Here is a 6,086-nt window from a genome sequence, read left to right as displayed (position 1 = left end):
GATTAGAGTGTGGTACCAGGTGCCATCAATTTTGAACCTTTTCACAAGATTCTAATTTTCTGATATGATGAATTTGAGATTTTCATTTGTTGTCATTTGTAATCATCAAAATTAAACGAAATAAACATTTGAAATATATGAGTTTGTATTTAATGTATGAATATAATATACAAGTTTCACTTTTTAAATGGAATTACTGAAATCAATCTACTTTTTCATGATATTCTAATTTTATGACCAGCACCTGTAATGTTCATGGTCAGACTAAGAACCAGCCTTAAGAAAAAAAAATCAAGTAAAAAAAAAAACAACCTAATATTAAGTTGTTTTTAAAGATAAGTGCGCAAGTAAGTTTCTGTCCCCGTTCTTCAAACAAAGTAAAGTGCAAACAAACCAAACATGGTATGACCTATGTAGTTTTTGTCCTTGATAGGTTTGTTGTTACAAGCATTTTGGAGTAACTTTCCACTCTCCTCTTTAAATTTAGGATGCCCTCAATAAGCTCTGCAGACAATGTTCATGATGTAAAATATAGGAGTCCTTGCTCCTACTGCGAAAAAAAACCTTGTTTGCAGTTATCACAAAAATCATTATTATTTAAAACTGTCGTAGTTCAGAGAAGGATGAAACCAATAATGGAGGCGGGGAACTTGAGGAAATCGTACAAAAGGCAATGAAGCACCTTAAACCTGCAATAAATACATAATCAGGGAGCACAAGGAGACAAACAGGAGCAAACTTAGCTGGGTCATGAAGCCATGCAGTACCTGGCTGCAGGTGAACGGAGGAGGAGGGAAGAAATGGGCCAAGGTTGATGAGATGGAAGCCAGCTGGGCTCAGCGAGACGGGGAGCAGGTCTAGATGAGCGTGTCAGGACAGAGGAATATAAACTTACTGAAGGAAAGTACTGAGAAGTGGCAGGGAACAATGAAGAAAACAGAGAAGGACTCAAAGCAACAACAAAAACAGTCACTGTGGCAAAAACTTTCAAACCTGTGCTGAAATTCTGCATTTGATTCCTGTCAAAAATGAAAAGCTGCACAAATATGTTCATTGTGTAACTCGTTTGGGGGTGTGACTGCAGTTTGTGGTTCCCATTTAGACATGTTAAATAACCAACAGTGTTTATTTATTGTTCAGATAGTCTGTTTGACTCCTTTAAAGTGTAGGTAAAGTTTTAAAAGTGGGACTTTAACATGTTAGTACAAACATTTCTGATCGTTTAAATAAAACAACATTTATAGAACTAAGAAATTCTGTATTGTTTGCATTGTATAAACATCCTCCTGGAAGAATGTTGTGTCATTTCAGGATGGTATGACCCTTATGTGGCTAAAATGAAAATGAAAGACTTCTTGACTTTTGGAGAAAACAAAGTTATAACTGGTCTACAAGTTAAGGGTGTGGTGTTCATCTAGAACTTGTTCTCTCAGCCTGTAATTTTAAAGATCAGATGATGTATGTAATTTTCATTCAGCAGTCAGCATTCACTCTGTAGTGTTTTATAAATTTCATATTTTACAAAATGTCTTTTTTTTTATTATTTAATTAGGACACCACTTTTTGCTTGCAAAAACTGTTTTCTTATCTCACTGCTATGACTTGCATATCAAACCAAAAATGCTCTTTACACGTCAGTTTTAATCTTTCTCATAAGCACAAATTTCAGATTTTATGAAAAAGCAGACACAAAAAAGTTGACTTTCACGGTAAAGATCAAACATCAGAGGCACAATCATCTAAGATATGAGAGTCGAAACTTTAAATAGTCAGCAAACTGTGACTCACCTGATATACGGTATCTCCTTACCAGGAAGTCAAACATTGTAAATGTTTACAGAAAATTACCCTTAACATATCCATCCATCCATTTTCTTTACCTGCTTCTCCTTTTCAGGTCGCGGCGGGAAGCTGGTGCCCGTCTCCAGCAGTCACTGTGTGAGAGCCGGGGGACACCCTGGACAGGTCTCCACACATAGAGACAAACGAGACAAACAACCAATCACGCTCTCCCCTTAACGTATAAATATTTAAAGATTGGTTTGCTGAGCAAAGGTTTCTTGCCCAATTCAACTTTTTATAAGGTGCTTTCACGCAGAAAATAAACTAAAATCCTCCAACTTTCAGCAACATTTGCACAATGACCACGATGAAGCTGATAAGCTGATAAGTATTGGTGTAATAAAGTGCTTCTGTGTTGTAAAATGCCTGCTGGTGTTTAAATTTTATCATAATTTAAAGTTTTTATAAAGCATAACTAATAAAGAAAGAACAGGTTTATTTGTTATTCCTGCATGACAATATGATTTCAATGATTGCAACGTTACTAAAAAGCTAAAAGGTCCTGACAGTGCAGAACGAGGGCTTTATCAAGTGTGATAAATAGTGATAAAATATTAATACAGGTTATCAGGCACATAATGTGGCATTTGAACTTTCTATTGTGTTCATTAGTGTTTCGTTATCAATGTTCTGAGGCTGCTGTGATAAGTACAGTAAATCATCAACGCTTTTCCGCTTCTCGTGGTGTTATTGAAAGTTCTACAGCTCTGGCTTTTTGTTATCATCACAGGACAATATCCCTTGAGTAAAGCCAGAGGTTACTGCAAATGATGTAAAATCGTGCTTTATTATGTCTACTTCCTCTGTCGCACAGATAAGGGGACTCCTTAAGTAGCATTAACACAGTAACGTCACCTATGTGGTGACAGTGTAGCAAGAAACGCTGCACAAAAACAAACTTTTGTTGCTACTAAATGACATTTTTCATCCTGGCTGGAAGCAAAATGATCTCGCTCAAGGTCAGCATGTGAGAGATCATGTTAGTTAGTTTTTATCCACAGAAACAAAAAGTAATAAATGTGTCAGAGAGATTCTGTGAGCAACACATTTTCCAGGTATGCTGAGATTTCACAGGAACAGTGGATTGGGGAATAAATTTAGAAGTGAATGACCAGTTTGGACACTTGGTTTTACTATACTTGAAAGACGTGTTCTGTAAAAAAAAACATGTTTCCTACATTTGAAACAAAAGGTCAATCAGTAAAACTGTTTTGGCCTGAAGCTCTGATGGCCTTGGGCCTTATTCCTTCTAAAGGCACAAATGTATCAAATATTTTTTGATGCATTAAATGGTTTGAAATTCTATTATTGTAGATAATCTTCCAGGTTTAAAGGTTTGGTTAAGTTAACTTCAGATCAATTCTAATACAGTACAGTCACATTCAGTAAATTACAAAATCCAGTTTGTAAAATGTTGTCAACCTACAGTAATTAAGCCAGTAGATTGCTTAAAAACTTCTCTTTGGCCCAGTACATATTAGAAAGCCTCTTTAGCAGCAATAATTTTACCAGATTTTGTCATTTTAGAAGTTGTTAATTGTGTATGGTTATAATTAAGACAAATAAAAATGAACATGAATATTACAGCTGTAGAGAAAATGTTAAGTTTGATCATTTTCACAATCATCTGTCTCAACACTTCATAATGCACTGCTGCAGCTTTTAGGTGCTTTAGACTGGTGAAAACTTCATGTTTGCATAATATAATGCTGAAGATGCATTTATAGAATCTTAAAAAAACAGCTCCAGTGCAGGAAGCTCAGCTTTTTTCTTTAACATTAGGCGGTGTCGACACTTCATTAGTGTTTTATTGATGATTAACCGTTTGAAAAGCTGAACAGCGGTCAATAAATCACCTTAAATATAATGTATTGACAGCTGAAGGTAAAGGTCTTGTGGATAAGACTATAGTCTGGGACACACTGATCACTGAGCTTTTTGCCGGAGCAATCCAGACTGCATTGTTGTGTAACTCTGGCTGGAGGCCATGCCATGGTTGACCTGGTACAAAGAAACCCTCTGAAGAATGAGACAAACTTACCTCATTGCGACAGTGTGCCTTTGCCAGGAGTCGAAAAGTATTTTGTGATGCTTGTTGAACAAGAAAGTGAAAACTAAACTAACATCCAGAGGAACACAGAACAGAATGTATTTAAGTCCTACAGAAAAGTGTGCATGCATTTATTTCATGTGTCTACTTGTAGAGGAATGGGTTCAATTTCTCAAATCTGGGTGCATTTAGAAACTATAGGCTACACAATGTATATCATCCAGTCTTAACATAAAAAACTAAATATTGTGTAATTAAAGCCACAAAAGAACCATGGATTTATTCACAGAAGAAGCACTGACATTTTTTCCTTCTGTGCTCATTAACAAAAACTAAAATACTCCAACTAGATATATGCTACATACTAACTTTAAAGACAAGCGAAAGCATCAGTATTATCAGAGAAATGAATTGTTGCACGTATGCTCTGTTTAATAGCTCCCTTATCTCTCTAATTCAGTTACTAATACATCCATACTGGGATGCAACTATCTTGTTCGGCTGCCAGAGAAATGCCAACTTTGTACAGACAGGGGTGTCTGTTATTCAAATACTGTTATCAGCGCACCATTATTGCAATCTTTTTATTGGTCAAGAGAACAGCTAATCAATAGTTCCTTTAAATCAAAGTACAAATTGAAGTGCACTTCTGAGAGTGAAAGTTTACATGCCAGGCTTGTTCCAAACATGAGTCATATTTTAATAAACTGCAGCTTTATTGTAATACTTTTATATGACTAATTATCAGTGAATAATAAAGGTTGAGTCTTTTGGAAACTAAATTGAGGAATTGATTATCTGATTTATTGTATATTTTTTATCTTCTTATTGTGTGAATGCCTATTCAGCATTCTTTGTGCTATTTCAGCCATTCATATATCAAAACATTCAGTTCATTCAGGAGATGGGTGCTATGACTTTTGTATTTTTGTAACTGTTATACTTTTCAAAATGTTTTACTTTATTTACAAATATTTCTCCCATTTAAATACATGGAGATCTCTGCAATCCCTTTGCAATCATAAACACTGTTCCTTTTAAAATTTGCTTCAGCATACATGTTCTGTTCTAGTATCCTCATTCTGCTTTTAGTTTTTATTTAGCCGTTTGCTACCTTTAGCTTTCAGCTAATATATATATTTATATATTATAGATAGATAGATAGATAGATAGATAGATAGATAGATAGATAGATAGATAGATAGATAGATAGATAGATAGATAGATAGATAGATAGATAGATAGATAGATAGATAGATAGATAGATAGATAGATAGATAGATAGATAGATAGATAGATATTCAAAAAAGGTTAAAAAACAAAAACAACTGGACTTCTATTCTGTAGCTGAAGACGTTTCGCTTCTCATCCGAGGAGCTTTCTCAATTCAGAAATTGAGAGTGTGGAGTTGAGCTTTTAAAGCTGAGATGTGATGTAAACTGGATTGCTCGCAAATTGTTCTCACTCTCCTAACAACAGAGGCTCGTTAGGGTCCTTGAATGCAGGCGTTGACGTAAGAAGAGAGAAACCAACATTAAACAGAGGAGGAGGTCTCAGATTCCAGCTTTCAAAAACATATAATGGAGCTTTAGGCCTGATCCCCAGTCAGTGTCACTCCAGTCAACACCTGCACTCATGTGACCAGAGTGGCCCATCAGTGAGTCAGACAAACAAGGACCCTAATGAGCCTCTATTGTTAGGAGAACGAGAACAATTTGCAAGCGATCCAGCTTACATCACATCTCAGCTTTAAAAGCTCAACTCCACTCTCTGTATTTCTGATCTGAGAAAGCTCCTCGGATGAGAAGCGAAACGTCTTCAACTACAGAATAGAAGTCCAGCTGTTTTTGTGTTATCACTGTGTATATATATCAATAAACTTCTCGTATCTTAACTAGCCTTTTACTACTTTTTGCATCTACCCAGATTTTTGCTGCTTTTAGTTAATCTTTTTCTTTTAGCAAAGCCTTTGGCTTTTAGCTACTGTTTTGCTGCTATTAGCTAGTGTTTTACTTCTTTTAGCTTTACCCAGCTCAGTTAAAGCTTCTTCGGCAAATTTCAGCATTCATTCAGCTTTCACACTGTACTCACATAAGACGCAGTTTCTCCAGTTTGCATGTTACATTCTGTCTTACGGTGCTATTTTGCTTGTGTTTACAGAACTTCACTTTTTTAATATGTACAACAGAATAAG

Source organism: Kryptolebias marmoratus, linkage group LG1, assembly GCF_001649575.2.
Source record: "Kryptolebias marmoratus isolate JLee-2015 linkage group LG1, ASM164957v2, whole genome shotgun sequence".
Taxonomy (NCBI): Eukaryota; Metazoa; Chordata; class Actinopteri; order Cyprinodontiformes; family Rivulidae; genus Kryptolebias; species Kryptolebias marmoratus.
This window is presented reverse-complemented; position numbering follows the sequence as displayed.